Source organism: Hermetia illucens, chromosome 2, assembly GCF_905115235.1.
Source record: "Hermetia illucens chromosome 2, iHerIll2.2.curated.20191125, whole genome shotgun sequence".
Taxonomy (NCBI): Eukaryota; Metazoa; Arthropoda; class Insecta; order Diptera; family Stratiomyidae; genus Hermetia; species Hermetia illucens.
Window position 1 is genome coordinate 28,762,102 of NC_051850.1, and position 15,634 is coordinate 28,777,735.

A 15,634-nucleotide genomic window follows, 5' to 3' on the forward strand; every position below is an offset into this window, starting at 1 on the left:
AGCGATTTCCTTTTAAGGCCCTTCACTTGACCATCGCGAGTACCTTTTAATGGTCTTCATTGCCGCATTGCACTATACTATACCAGGCTTATTAACGAAGCGGCTGACACACCTTATTAATCAGATAAATATAACCTTGGGGACAACTTCTAGTGACTTTTTACAAGCCTGCTTTGCATTGCTGTCCCCTCGATCCTGAACGGATGACGGATTCAAATAGATCCAACAACTGGTCACTACTCGCTACGAAATAATGGGATCCATTACGAAAACGAAATAAGCAGACTTTGTCCGGATTTAGCAATGCAAATATAGCTTTTAGTGAACCATCTCCTTGCCGTTCTGACCAGGATCGGTCGGTACGCATAAACGAACTTTCATCGAATTGGTGGACCTCGGCCAAAATCGGAATGTCTAAAGTTCCTTATTAAGCCAGGCCAAGACCGGGGTATCACTTGTTACGTCAATAATGATGAACTTCTATAAGACATACAATAAACCGAACGGGCTGCTGTGTGGGGCAATATAACTTCCTTCCTTTCATCCATCCATCCACCCACCCAAATGGTAGAAATCAGAAAAATTAAACAACTGTTTAGGGATGAATTCATGGAAACCACACAGATAAAGGGATGGAACAATCGCCTTAGATATTCAATTTAGCAGAGAAGAGGCAAATATATTCTGGTTCGTCCAATAATCTCCAAAAATCCTGTAGGTGAAGTGAATATTAGTTTTAAATCCATTCGCTCTACTTTGAATGAAAATCAAAGATGTAATCATAAAGGAAATATGCAACACTTCCGAGACCCAAAAAATTAAGCAAGCAAGGTTTGCAACAATGGAGAAGTTAAGCTGGTCATCTTTTATAAATACAGAGGCATAATTGGCAATCAGTATTGCCAAGAGGTTCTATGTCTGTTGACAACTAAAAGAAAATAAAATATACGCTCATTCTTCATACTTTTTTTAAAGTTTCATGGCTAAACATCGCAAACTTGTGGCTCATCAACGGTCTTACCCTCCTCCCTTCTCTGACTTTCTGGCTTTTCCCAAGTTGAAAATCCCTAATAGGACCAGATCTCGAAGAAAATAAGAAACCAGTAGTCCATGCACTAAAGTGGGGAAGACAGTTGCTGCTCCCCAACTGACGTCGTGTGCCATTTGGAATAAATTCAAAAATTTTAGGAAAAAATATGAATGAAAATCAGCTATCCCATGTGGTCCCCCATCTAAGTACTTGTCATACTCAACATCGCTTAACTTCGTTAATCAGGCGAGAACAAGTTTCTTTTAGGCATTAGTTATGTTCAGTTAATTATTGGTTTTGCACAATTATTCGTAACAACGTCGAATTAGAAGGGAGTGGTCGAGAGAGTAACCAATAATTATCGAGGAGGTAAATCGGTATTACCTCATTTGCGGAAAATGCCGAAATCCCTGATATAACTGACCTCAGAATTCGGAAAAGGGGCAACATTCGTGATCGTCGTAATTAATATTAAACCGCTAGCTTCTATTATTTCACAAAAATGTTGTTAGGATTCAAGTGCCCCATGATCAGCTAAGGAAAGCCTTTATTGGATTGCTTTCGGTGTTTCGCAAAAAGGGTAAATTTCTTTTCTGCTTGACAAACATATCCAATATGGTCCTTTCATGTGTCCATCGATATTTGGAAGTCACTCGGTTAAGTAGGCTGGAGGTAGTTATTGAGGATAATGCCAACATTTTAAAGGCCAGTATTTAATGACAGTTTGTGATGCAAGGATGTTTTTCGATCATTAAAAAGAGTTTCCAGAATTTTAGTTTTTCAATCATTGGGTCCACACCTAGTTTGGCTTGGAGCCTTGTAAATGATCTCTAGTTTTTGGGAATCTTATTGTCACACAAAAGAAAGAGGGTCAACAGAGGAACCCACTGTGAAAGTGAAATAAAGCAACTGCCTCACCCACCTTTCCATCATTTCCCAATGTTCTGCAGAGATTCATTTGGTTCGAGTACCAGAAGTAATTAAAACCGCACTTTACAAAGGACTATCCATCGACCCGACACTCAAACAACCACTAAATTCTGCTGAAAGAAATAAATTGGAAGCAAAAATCAATAACAAAACCGATCCGAGCGCTTTCGAGATTTCTCTTCCAATTATCCTCGTTTTTATTCAAGTCACTCTGTAAATATCATAGTAAAGCGAGACAAGAGCCATCTTAGCTTTCCTGAGTTCAACCACTCGACACTGACCCTGAAATCTCACCGAATAGCAGAGTCAGCTGGATATTTTTCAGGATTTTTTTTTTCGCTCCCACGATGAGTTTTCCTTTCATCTAAAAACATTTCAAAATGATTGCTTACATTTGAAAAGACCTTGAAGCGGAGAAAAGGCTTAAAAAGATTGCGCTTACCGACAAATACAAGGACACTGGGACCATGACCTTGCCGGGGGCGAAAGTCGGAACATATGCTTCTCGACATCCCTCAAACAATTTTGCGTTATCAGCGGGGATATGATTGGGGCATAAGAAGCAATACCTTAAGTGATACAGGCACCCCATTACGCCCTAATACCACCGAAATTTTCACATCATGTCGCTTGGCGTAGGATTTCTGCCCCGTTGTGAAAAAATTCAATCTAAATTTATATTTACTGCTTAATTCTTGGTATTTTTTATGAAAGTATTGTGCGCGTGAAATTGCTGGAAAGCTAAGGAGCATTCATGCTGAAGGGAAACACGATAGATAATATACTTACATATATCCTTGCTGGGAGACGTAGACATATTCAATAAAATGTGATAGACCCTTTCGGAACAGAAGTAGATGGAAATGAACGCAAGGCCAATGGAGTTGAAAATTTCCAATAAATTCGAGATAATGGAGTTATCTGTTTTATGTTTCCTTCTGGTTGGGGTTAGGAGCGGAGTAGCACCGGATGCTGCATGGTTTTAAGTCAAGATGTTCTGAGCTATGAGTGTTTTCTCGAGAAGAGATTGAAGACATTTCTAAATAAGCACCTGTACCTAGCAAATCAACTTTCCCCAGATATAAATGTGTTTACTCTTCCGCACTCTGAATATTGACTGGAAGACAGACTATCTTTGCAGCTGAAAACATATCATGTTCGAGATGTTTTCAAACAAAGCAGATTTCTGATGAACTGTAAGCAACGCATTAGTTGGATTCGGAGCTTCGTCTCGGTCCCTAATGGAAACAAACAAAGCAAAGTTTGAGGTGGTCCTATATTCCATATAGGTACGAGCAGGAGAAACAGCTTTCGTTTTCAGAAAAAGGAATTGAAGTAATTTCCTATCCATCCGAGTTGATGCCTAATACATGAGATGCGGGAGATTAGGATACTTCGGATTTTCTTCTTTCTTCTTTGAGAAAATTAGCTATTTAGCCTGCAGAACTTTCATAATTTTGAAAAGGAGAAGAATCGTAGCTATGAAGGGCCTTTCGGCTAGCCATACCCTTTGTTGAACGTGTCAAATTAAAGAATTGTTTGGATATTTTAGACGATTTTTCAGAGTGTCAGAGTGCAGCCAACGAGTTCATGCCATGACCAACAAAAATATAACCTGGATATTCTGGGCCTAAGCGAAGTAAGATTGCAGGACTCTGGAGAATACTCCTCTCCCTCTTACGGCAATGTGATTTTGTACTCTGCAAAGCCAAGTGGCAACAGACGCAAATCCAGTGCCGGGTTGTTTCCGACAGCTACCGCAAGGCGCGCTCTCTTGACCTGAGCCAGGTTCCGGCAGGCTTTTAACTGCAAGATTCCGGTTCAGAATAAGGAGCATCACTTCCGATGTAGTACCGAAGGATGCTTTTTACGAGCTCACGTGTTGCTTTCGCCACTTCTCGTAGGGTTGTAAGTATACTGGGTAACTTCCCTGAGAATATCGATAAACATTAGGTAGACATCCAAAATGCTCTTTTCTCGGGTGCTACGTAAGTCATAGGCCATGTCAGGGGCATCATAAGATCTGGCTAATAAGGTGATATTCAAAAGTAATATCGCAAACATCTACTTCCATTACTTTACCAAAGCCAACCGGAAAACATTCCAAAATTCAGCCCGATACCACCCCAAAGCCATCCGGAAGCCAACCTATAGGAAGCTTGTATTACGAAGAGCGCTAATGTTAGGTGATGTAATACTATAAGATTAATTTTATAATATGACGATGCTGGGGACTGTAGTGATGCTTGATAATAGGATCTTCTTGATTTTCTTCAACCTTTGTTTCGTTCATAAACGGATTCGGCTTGTAGTGATCGATTTCACCATTTGGTTCTATCAAATGCCTGATCTGAGTGCATCTCGAAACTTTCAAATCCCCCCCCATAATACGTTTATCAAGTCACCGTTGTTTGGGCCTGCCTTTTAGTTGCTTACCATCGACTTCGATGTTTAAACCAATCTTGCCCAGCGAATTCTCGTTAGTGCGAACTACGTAACCATACCATCGTAGACGCCTCTCTCGCAGTTTTTCCACGTTCGGTGGAACCCCATATCGATTGCGGATATCCTCATTTCAGATGTTATCAAAACATGTCACACCACTAGTCCAACGTAACATCTTCATCTCCATTACCGCAAGACACCATTCATTGTCTTTTATAGTCGCCCAACACTCAGAAACATAGAGAGCGATAGGACGGACGATATTGCGGTAAATTTTAGATTTGAGACGTTCGTTGATACGTCGATCACAAAGAGCATCAATTGTAGAACGTCACTTCATCCAGGTTGCGTTAATGCATGAAGCAGTTTCATATCGCAGTTCTCCATTGGCTGGTAGCATTGATCCTAGATATTTAAATCGCTCAGTTGTCGGCAAGTGTCGCTGACAGTTATTCTGCCTGTTTCATGGGAATCGGTCGTCAGAAACTCAGATTTCAGACCGTGTTGCATAAGGCGATCATTCCTTTATTGGACAAGTTACTCGAGATCATTTTTGCTATTAAACGCTAGGAAAACGTCATCTACATAAAGCGGTGTATGTATAGGGCGCTGGACGTTGGATGTCCCATGTCACGGTGTCCATAAAAAGAACAAAGAGGAGTGATGAGAAGGCGCTTCCTTGATGAACACCAACCGAGACAAAAAACGATTTTGATACACCCGCCGCAGTTCGAATTTTACTTTTCAGATCGTGGTAGAGCAATTGATAGGTGGGTAATGTGATGACGTTTGGTACACTGACGGAGATTTAAAAACCTCGAGATTGCAGCCAGATCAGGGATTCGATAGAGCCAAATGGCGAAACCAATCACGACGGGCCGACCCCGCTTGTGAACGGGACAAAGGCTGAAGAAAAAGAAGAATGTGATGATGCCAGGTATATGCGATGATGCTTGGTAATACGACGATGCGGGGATTCTTCGTGATGCGATAATGATAGGTATTGTTACAATGTTTGAATCGCGCTCGGTGATGTCATATTATACTTGAAGGTGATATCATTTTCATAATATTATATACATCACCTACCCATCTCTGCGCATCACGAAAGAACTTGCATGTGACCGTAAATTTTTTGATGGTCCTGTAAAGGACGATACCGGCCGACCCTTCACTCACGATAATGAACAACTGAAGGGATGGAAATAACACTTAACTATGGTTCTTAACCGTATTACGTCCGGTGAAATGGTTCCTCTTGAGGATGAAATGCCTAGCCACCGTAACATGCGAATACGGACTGTTTCTCCAAGCAAAAGAGAAATCATCTCGACCATCAATGCACTCAAACGGAATAAAACTGCTGGGCTTGACGGTCCCTGCGCAAAGTAATTTATCGCTGCACCTGCAGGTCCGGAAGTAGCGGACTGAAATCTTGGAAATTCGACCTTTTCCGGAGAATAATTAGACGATTCTAAAGATTCCAGAGAAGGGCGCACTGCCTGAGTGTGAAGGGTATCTACGTGCTCCCTGGGTTTGCAAAGATAATGGCTAAAATTATCCTGGAACATGTTGAAGAATATCTTGGACGTTTGATCGACAGAGAACAGGCTCGTTTACGCTCCTCATTCCTCGACATTAACCACATCAACGCCCTCTGGATCAGTTTAGAACAGCATGCGGAGTTTAGATTTTCGCTTCACGTGCTCCTCATTGATTTCGAGAAAAAATTCGATAGGGTATACGGGAAGTGTATCTGTCGTGCAGGAGGGGTATTCCGGAGAAACCAAAAGCTATTATCAGAGCCACATATGATGGTCATAACGTCTGCCCTGCGCTGAGGTAAATTCTCGGAAGATTTTGAGGTTCAAAGCGGAATTCGCCAGGGTTGCATCCTGTCAATGATATTGTTTCTTCTTGTTATCGGTGACGTTTTTCATGCTGCCTTGTCATGAAGACGTGGAGGGGTACAATGGACTATGACATTTGTCCTCAAACACCTCGACTACGCTGATGGCGTCTATTTGCTCTCTCACCGCGTCATGGACCGTAGCCAAATGGCTCTAGTTTTGGAAAGAGAGGCAAGTAGGGTTGAAAGGAAGATAAACACAACACAAAACCAAGGTTCTCAACCTGAAGGATTAGCGTATTCTTCCTATCTGCTTTAATAGTAGAGCATCAAAGGCGTCAATCAATTTGTATATCAGTGAAGCGTGGTTTCTGCCGAAGGTGACCCCAAAGTGACTTTTGTTCAACGCATTAACAGCGCCAAATCTGCTATCTTTTCTTTGCTTAAAATCTGGAAGTGCAATTATCTTAACAGCAAGATCAAGTTGAAATTGTTCTGTGCTAGTGTTCTTTCTGTATTTATATATGGAGGTAAAGGAAAGTGAACTCCAGTGTCACTCAAAAGCTTCAAGCCCTCGTAAACACCTGTCTGTGTCATATCATCCGAGTACGCAATTTGATATCAAACGCAGAACTTTGTTTGATCTGGGACTATGATCGGAAGGCGAAACTGGCAGTGGATAGGTCACCCATTAAGGAGACGCGGCTATTGGATTATTGGCTACGAAATACATTGGAATCCACTCTCTCAAGATAGCCAAATACAGTGGACCATCCCAAGGGCGCTTGGGGCAGAACAATAGAGAAAGAGTGTAAGCGTTCCAAGAAATAGAGGAAGCTGAGGGCCATTCCAGGTAATCGTGAACTATGGGGCCAATGGCAACCATTATATAGTATGGCTTTGGCATTGTTTTTTTCGAGCCGCTGAGGGGTCCCAAGTATCCATTCTGATATCTGAAATATGGCTTTTGAGCCGTCCCCGCAGTTTAGAGGCGACTATTCACGAGTTCGACCTGAGCTTAATGTCTTGCAACGTTCCCACATACTCAAGCATGTCTTATTGAATGCATTAACTTCGCTCAACCGTTGCTATCATTTTGTACAAAACAAAAATTCCACAACACTAAGGCGCTCTCCCTATCAAAGGCGTCACGGCCATGATTTTATAAGCATGAAAACAACTGACTTTACGCACAGTGTATAACTACAAAAGGTCTCTAATCTCGGCCTTTTCTGTTTTGCTTTTCTGGTCAGTAAAAGAGTTCAGCTTTAATAGACATGCTGTAGTACAGTAGTATGCACGATTTGCTATGAAGAAGGTTTTCTGCAAGAAATTGCTTGCAGGTTTCTTAGAGGTAAGATTATGATGGTACTGCTAAGTCGGAACGTCAATATCGGATCTGCCAATATCTTAATTGCTTTGGCATTGGCTCCAGGTTTGATCACATTCCAAAAGTTTGCTAAAACGACTGGCTGACTGGGCGAACGTAGACGCTATCGGCGTCATCTACCGCATCATAATAGAGCTTGCAGTGGATACTCGTAACTTGTTAGAAAATCCTGAGAAAGATTCTGAAAACAAACTACTCGTTCGCGATGATCAGAAGGGAGATGGGGCAGCACTTTCCAATGACTCGCAATCGTGTTACATTCGTCAAGATCCCTACCCTCATGGACGAATTGAATAGCCATAGTAACATCCGAATGTGGGCTACTCCACGAGTAGAACGAGTTATTTTGGGCGTTTATGTACTCATGCGGCTACTCCTCACAATCCTTACAACCTCTAATTACCCTGACACTCGAGCGAGCTGAGTTGTCTGCAAAAGAATGAAAAAAGCGATGATTGCTAACATCCTAAAGGATTATAGGGAGAGTAGAAAACTAAAAAAATATTTGTGTGTTTCCAGCGGTTACAACGGGGTAAATAGTCTCAGAATGCATGAAAGAACAACCCTGGTTTCCGCTCAGAATCTTCTCATGAGATTTGTTGCGGAAAATATGAAGAGATCGCGCTTCAGAGAAAGCTTTCGGCAGTATCAGTGGAGAGTATATCTGGAGTCAACAATGTAAAAGAGAGAGTCTTAGGCGAGATCCATAATGATGCAAAATATCACGTTCTGCAACGAAGAAATTGTCCGAGGAAGTCTTCTTTGGTTGACGATGTCCTTCATGGCAACTAGTCAGGAAGACGTGGAGAAATTTACCGCACATCAAACCTGAAATGGCTGGACTACACTTATGGCATTCCCTTAGGAGAGTAGAGGCGGCTACAAACCACCACCAACGAATGGAGACTAAGCCTCCCAGAACAGACAAGCACATTGCGATTCTCAGGACAGATAAGGTCACAGATATTACCTATAAATGCTCATACCGGGCCTTTAAAGTGGGTGTCATGAAGGGTGAAGCTTATGAGATTTTGGCAAATAATAACTGAATTGATTTTTGTGTTCCGAACAAACGCCACAAAAGCCAACAAGGCAATGCACAATTTCCGACTTGATTTTTCTTAGCCAAGTAACTGCCTAGTTCGTGACGGTGTAATAGCCGAGTTAGTTGTCTTACCAAATAGAAAAAATAACAATACAATGCGTGAACGACTTTTATTTCACAAATGTGTGAGAAACGTATAAGCCAACCCTAGTCGCTAGCTGATCATCCCTCAAGTGGTAAGCGATCCAAAACAATACTCCCTGATAAGTAAAAAATGTTGTATATGAAACTCATAGCACGTTAACCTCATTTGGTTTTGCGAGAAAACCCTCAAGGCTCCATTCAACTGGGAATCTGTTTCATGGAATACCAGGCGATCTCTCGGGAGACCATGTTTTATCAACATGTTCAGCGAAACAATAGCTTTCACTACCCAACGCCTTTTTAGTTATATAAAAAACATAGAAAGATGGAGTAGCTAAGACTTGATGGATCAGCTCCAACAATTCAATATCCCTAATAGTTGTGTCCTGTCCTGGTTTACTGGCCTAACTCCACCCGACGTAACTCCATCTGAGGCAGGATCTTCCAAATCTTCTTCTTTCTAGCATATACCTATATAGGCCTTAATAAAGTGGACGCACTAAACTGATCATTCAAAGAAAAAAGTTTCTCCAGCAGAGCTGCCGTTTGTCAACCTGGAGTTTTGGGGTGAATCCCGGAGATCAGAGGGCGTGAGTGGGTTGAATTATATTTGAGCGTTGATGAAATGTATTCTTGCCAGATCGTAAGAAATATGCATCTTATAACTCAAATCAACAACAATATTCAGCGATATTCGAATAAAGAACGTTGATTCCAAAGTATCTAGTGAAACGCTCCCAAAAAGGCCGCCCCGAGACCGACTTATTTCGGGCTTTTCAAAGGAATCTAAGCGTTTAACTCTTCCAAATCTCCTCTGGCAAGTTTGCGAGAAAAAAGGAACAGAATTACCAATTGGGTGATGGCTTCTTAAAGAAGCTCCAGGCAAAAGGAAAACAACAATCGGAACAGGATCTATGTCTGCAATATTGGAATATATGTATATAAAGTAAAAAATTCACAATTCAATGAGATTTATTTTGAACCGTATTACATCAAATCACATTACGCCTCATAAACAAGAAAACTTATTTTCGCCCATTTCCAAAAGATTCAAACATCCTATTGAGGAATAGATATCTACATTACATCTTATCCGCCCATTTGCAATATCATCTGGCGTTACACACCTAAAAGAATTTAAACGGTCATAAATTTCAATCCAATAGAAATGAAAAAAGGAAAGGATAAGACCGGAAAACACACAAAGCATACACACATACTTCCCACCATTTTTCGTATCACGTTGAGTGCTTTTCATTTCATCTTGTTACACCCGCCTATCTCCCGGATACCATTCGTCCTTAGAACTCGCCTAATCCATTGCAATAGGCATTTCAACAGCTTCGAACTTGAAAAAGGCTTGTCTATCTGTGAAAACTTGACATCTCGAAAAACAGGTACCTCTACAACAGAAGCCAGGATGTTCCATATGACACAGAAAAAGGATAGGAAATGGTGGAGAGGAAATAATATCGAGTAACGGCATAGACACGAAAATATCCATTCAGTTGTACCTTTATGTGGCAAAACGGATTTCGTAACGTATTCGATGAAATTGATTTATCTCGCTATCCTTTCTTCTGTAACAAATGGAACGAGCTCCAATACCGCCAAACTTTAAATTGAACATAAACAATTGAAAAAACGAGTGAAAAGAGTTTTTCAATTTACGTCTAATACGAGTACTGCCGTCTCTTTGAAAAGGATCCTTTTGAAACCATGTCTAACACACGTTCAACGGTGCGGCCTTGTTCGAAAAAGTTACGTAACAACGTTAATCTAGCAAGACTAGTGGGGTGGTGTCATTTCTAAGGAAAAAGTAGGTAGGAATATGGCAATTGCAGATGGTCTGCACATTCCAGGATTTGAACCAAGGCTTGACGAAGGTGATTTTGATGAATGGTGACAAAAGGAAAGAAGATGAATTCGTTCACCTTTCTTCCTTTTTGGATAAGTTGATTATGAAGAATACACAGTCCTGAGGGATGCAATCCTTTGCAAACTGCAAGAGTCCAGCGGGGCTGTATTTTCGGTTTTGTTAACACGCACCATTGAATACATCGATTGACAGTGATAACACGGGACAACTCCACTACTTGGTATTTTACGTAATTTTATCAATGACAATTGATCGCTCCTTCCCACTGTTGAACCCTTAGCGTTTATGCTTGAGTGGTATTCTCCAATTAATTTGAAAAAGTGACAAGGGAATTCGTTACTTTGTTTAAATACCTTAAAAAGATAGTAGGTAAATGAACGAGTCTGCTATACTTCTAATTAAAAAATGCCTCATTGGGTTTTCATGACCGGGTAGGTATCTTTTAGGAGTAAGTGCTCAGATTTGAACTAAATTGACAAAGCTCCACTATTCATTCGGATATGGAGTGTAAAAACTAGTTGGAGCCCTTATAGTTGACAATGGGAAGAGCCCTCGGTTCTTCCTTAACTGATATCTTTTATGGACACAACTAGAATAGTTTTATATATAGCAAAATCAAGAAGTTCCTATTTAGAAAACCCTGGAGGATTTCGTCCTTCCTATTGAGGCTTTGGGGGTTGCCCGCCCAGCATACCGAGGCACTGCCGAAAGCACCCGCCATGCCACTACGCCTGGCATGAATTTTACGAATGTTACCGAAGAGGAAGTTTAACGAGCCATCAACAGTTCGAAGAACCAGAGAGGCCCTGGTCAGGATCGGCTCCAGAATTTCTGGTATAAAAAAATTACCAACGTACACAGTCGGTTGGCCATAGCATAAATCATATCATTAGTTGGCCGGAGGAATTTCCACCCTTCTTCATAGTGGGAATTACCTACCTTATCCCAAAAAAGGATACGGTGCAGAGCATCACGGACACAAGGCCGATTACTTGCTTACTAACCCTCTGCAAATTTCTAACGTCCATTATTAGTGGAAGGATCAATACGCACCTCGTGACCAACAACATTCTGTCCGAGGAGCAGAAGGGCTGCCAAGTTGGGTGAAGGAGTTGCAAAGAGCAACTCATTATCGAGTCGGTAGGAGTAGGACAAGTAACTAGAGGCCAAAGAAACCTCTTTAGTTGCTTTCGTACCGCATACCTGACTAATGGTCCTACATCTGTATCGTATTGATCCCAAACTAAGTCCTTGGCGGCATTCATGGAAGGTTGGCATACCAGCTTATCAGTGTGTACATCGGAGGGTGCTAACGCCTTAGAACCCATCTGTATACGGAGAGGCATCTTGTAGGGGGATTCGCTGAGTCTCCTTTGGTTTTGCATGACACTGAACCCTCTTTGACGACTACTGAATGATGCTATAGGACGTAATTTTGAACGTAGGCCATGTTAAGTGTGAGCTGACACACTTAAAAGTCTGTTGCGAATAATATACATGTTCAGCCGTGATATTCGGATGGAATTTGTATTAGACAAGTGTCGAATCCAAGCCATCCATGATTATGTTTTGGGAGGTTCTGAAACCGGATGAAGTTTGACAAAACGGAGGGAAATGTTCGTGCAATTGGGTTCGCAACGACGTGTCGCCCTCAAGCTCAATACTCCTTTTGTAGCGATACTCTTTCGAAACTGTCACTTGCATAATTTAATACAATACAGACCCTTTCCAACTTTGCCCTAAACGTGTGTCTCTCAGCAGCTCCCGCCTAGCGCGAATTATGTGCAGTGGTACGTTTTTTTATTGCTATTGACATTGGTATCGGCCACGGAGGAGTGTATCCTGGTTGGGGATGAATTCTATGTCAGGGCGCTAGAATGGACGGTGCCTCAGCCAGGCTACAAAGGGAAATGAAACCTAGAAATAGCGGTGAGAACCGGTCTCGACGTTTTAAACACCGGATCCACGCCAACATTCCAAGGAAACTACGTAGGGTGATAGACAAAAGTAAAGTTCGCTGCTGACTGCCCCTAGTTGACAAGGGAAATGGAAATCCGGAGGGACTTGGTTATAAACTTGTCACACAGAAAATCGGAGCTCTGCATTCTTAGCGCTACCCAGAGGAATCGCAAACAAATGACATTGGCATTCATCGTCAGTTCTGTAAAGTCAAAAGCATGCAATAGCGGACCATAGAGCTCAAGGACGGACTTATGAATGACCATGAGAAACAGCTTCGACATTGAAATGTGGCCATTCATGAGATGTACAAATGGATCCTTGATGTTAGTAAGGCTATCCTTGTCATGATTTTGAGAGAACATTTGTATCATTGTGTGTTTGCGTGGGAAATAAAATAAAATGGTCACTTCGATATTGTCAAATTCGCCAGAGCCAAGAAAATTCAAGTGAAGACAACTTTATTCAGGGACAGAAATAGTATAATATCGTTCGAGTTTATGCCTAACTCTGCTTTCCTTTGGGTGACCCTGGAAAAACTACGGGGGCCATTCAAAACAAAAAGAGGGCAACGCTGACAGTGTGTTTTCACAACGGCAGAGCTCACCCCTGTGGGTATCCTGTCACAATTCGGTTGGCACATCGTTACCTACTCATTAAAGTCTTAACCCTCCATCTAGCAGTTGTCATCTATTTCCTGGTTGAACTTCGTCGAAACTAGTTGGAAAGACATGTAAGGATGCTTAACAGACGTCGGCTCACAACGAGATGGCTATACCTGGTCGGGGGATGCTGCAGGAACTAGTGCTTGATCTACTTAGGCGAAGCTCGACGACCCTGCGACCTTCCCCGAAGTCGGCGTCGCTGAAGGACGGTAATCATAATAATGAATACGGAACAGCACAGTGGGAGAACCAAGCAGAGAAATAGTGTCCGAATACGGACGAATTAACGATCACTCTCTTCAGCATGGACCAAAGTTGGCGGAAAGAAAAGCGTGGCACGTAAATGGAAATTACGGGCCGAATTGATTATTATTTCTAAAAAAGGTGATATGACAAACGCCTATATCATCAGGATGGACCTTCAAAAAAGCGGCGGCCCATATTGACGACACATCAACGCCAACTATAAGCTTAAAAGCTGAAGCAGAGTTGAAAACCGCAAGCAGTAGTATGTAGATGCCATGTATTGCGGAGAGCATTGGATGCAATAAAGAAGTGAGGTTAACACAAATCAACCTCGACTATTGCGAGACAGCGCAGGACCTACTCTCGCAGTGGTGAAGTGAATCGTTTGGCTTGTGAGTGAACACTGCCCTCATAACGACCATCAGGCAATTTTCCTGCAGATCGAGAATGAGGAAATTGCGAATCTGTTAATGGCCTAGAGGAAGACCAGATCACGATGAGAAACGGGATGTATATGCGAATCATCATGGTAGACTTAAATATGCTATACGCACCAGTAAATAAGAATGCTTAAAGGAACTTTTTCCATAGGCAGACCAAAACCTCTGGCGAACAGCGTGGAGAGTTGTTATGAAGAGGATGAGGGGGTGAACACTCGATATACTGATGACGGTCTTCCCCCGGCATAAAGCGGAGTGTAAAAAATATACGAGCGTTTGATGTCTTCCACACCTGCAACTTGAAGAGATTTGACGGATGCTGTTCCCGATAGAACTCCTAAACCCACTGTTAGACCTGACTGGTTTATCAGCGTATGCATGGTAGAAGGGATTTTTCTTGCTCGATGGAAGAGGAAGAGCTAAATAAGCAACCGGAACGTCCATCATCATATAGCCTAATTTATCTTGTAGACACAGTAGGAAAAATTCTAGAAAGGATCATCTACAATAGATTTTTCCCTATCATAGAATATAGCGATGGCCTGTTAAAACGACAATTTTGGTTTGATCAACCTCAATCAAGGATCGACACCTCAGACCTGGTTTTGAAGCTGCCTCAAAACACCATGTTCTGCAATTGATGTTGCACCGTGGTTTCGTCGTGAAGCAACCTGTAGATGTGCTAGTGCACGCTAACAAAACCATCAGCACCAAAACGCGTGACTGAAGATGATTCAGTTTGACATTGCGAAACAATAGACAGAGGCGGTCTTAAATAGCAACCGCAGGGAAAGATGGGATGATGATTGACGCAAAAATCAATTTCAAGGGGCGCCTGGATTATACCTCGTATCATTAGCACGGATGATGTCTAACATTGGAAGTATAAGATGCAACTGCAGATTCCTTGTGAGCGGGGTGGTCAGCTCTACCATGATACGCAACACGATCTAGGAGAAAGCCCTAGCATGTAGGAACGATCGTAGGAGGATAAACATGATTTACCGCTTAGTGCCACTAAGGATGTGCAGCACCTTCAGGATAATCTCAGACGATAGACATTCTGGCAAGTGAGATACGCTTAACTACCACCTGACGCAATTCCTGGAATGGTGAAGAGAGGAGCCTGGAAGACTCTCTGAATATCGGAACTCGGAAAAGCGAAACGCACAAGTAGGTCGCTAAGAACGGAAGGCTTCGTCGTGCAAAGCCCAGTTTACCTCGCGAAGTAATTCTTTGCGGCGATTCCGAGAGGAAAGAGGTAGGAGAGACTGGGAGTAGTTTTAGTGAGCTTCAGGTATGAAGGGTTTTGTGCATTTCCCATTTGCACCTAGCTCGTACTTTTTATGCATTTAATTTGACAAAACATTCACTTTAGTATGATATATGATACTGACATTCGAAGTACTGGGGGTACTGACACCTTCCAGCGTCATCTGAATGTGACGTCGATTCCACCAGTCACCAGCGAATCAAATGATTCGCGGATATGTTCACGGAGCTGTTCGAAACGTCCATGTCCGAGGATATATTTCCTGCACCGTGGAAGCGGCAGAAGCTGGTGCTGCTGCCTAAGGCTGGCAAACCTCCAGGGGAACCGACCTCCTATAGA

The 15,634-nt window shown here is 42.2% G+C and overlaps 1 long non-coding RNA gene across 3 annotated transcripts in view; it reads right to left on the bottom strand.

Annotated features, from left to right (window-relative positions):
- Window positions 1-15,634, bottom strand: part of LOC119648239 — a 372,324-nt gene that overhangs the window by 117,157 nt on the left and 239,533 nt on the right. Inside the window, exons 4-5 of one of the 3 annotated variants that reach the window (XR_005249034.1) lie at window positions 10,054-10,201; window positions 9,839-9,960 (exon numbers count right to left, since the gene is read on the bottom strand). The exons of the other annotated variants lie outside the window; for them this stretch is intronic. This is a non-coding gene — a long non-coding RNA (uncharacterized LOC119648239). Of the gene's footprint in view, window positions 1-9,838; window positions 9,961-10,053; window positions 10,202-15,634 lie in introns of those variants that run through there. 3 annotated transcript variants of the gene reach the window in all.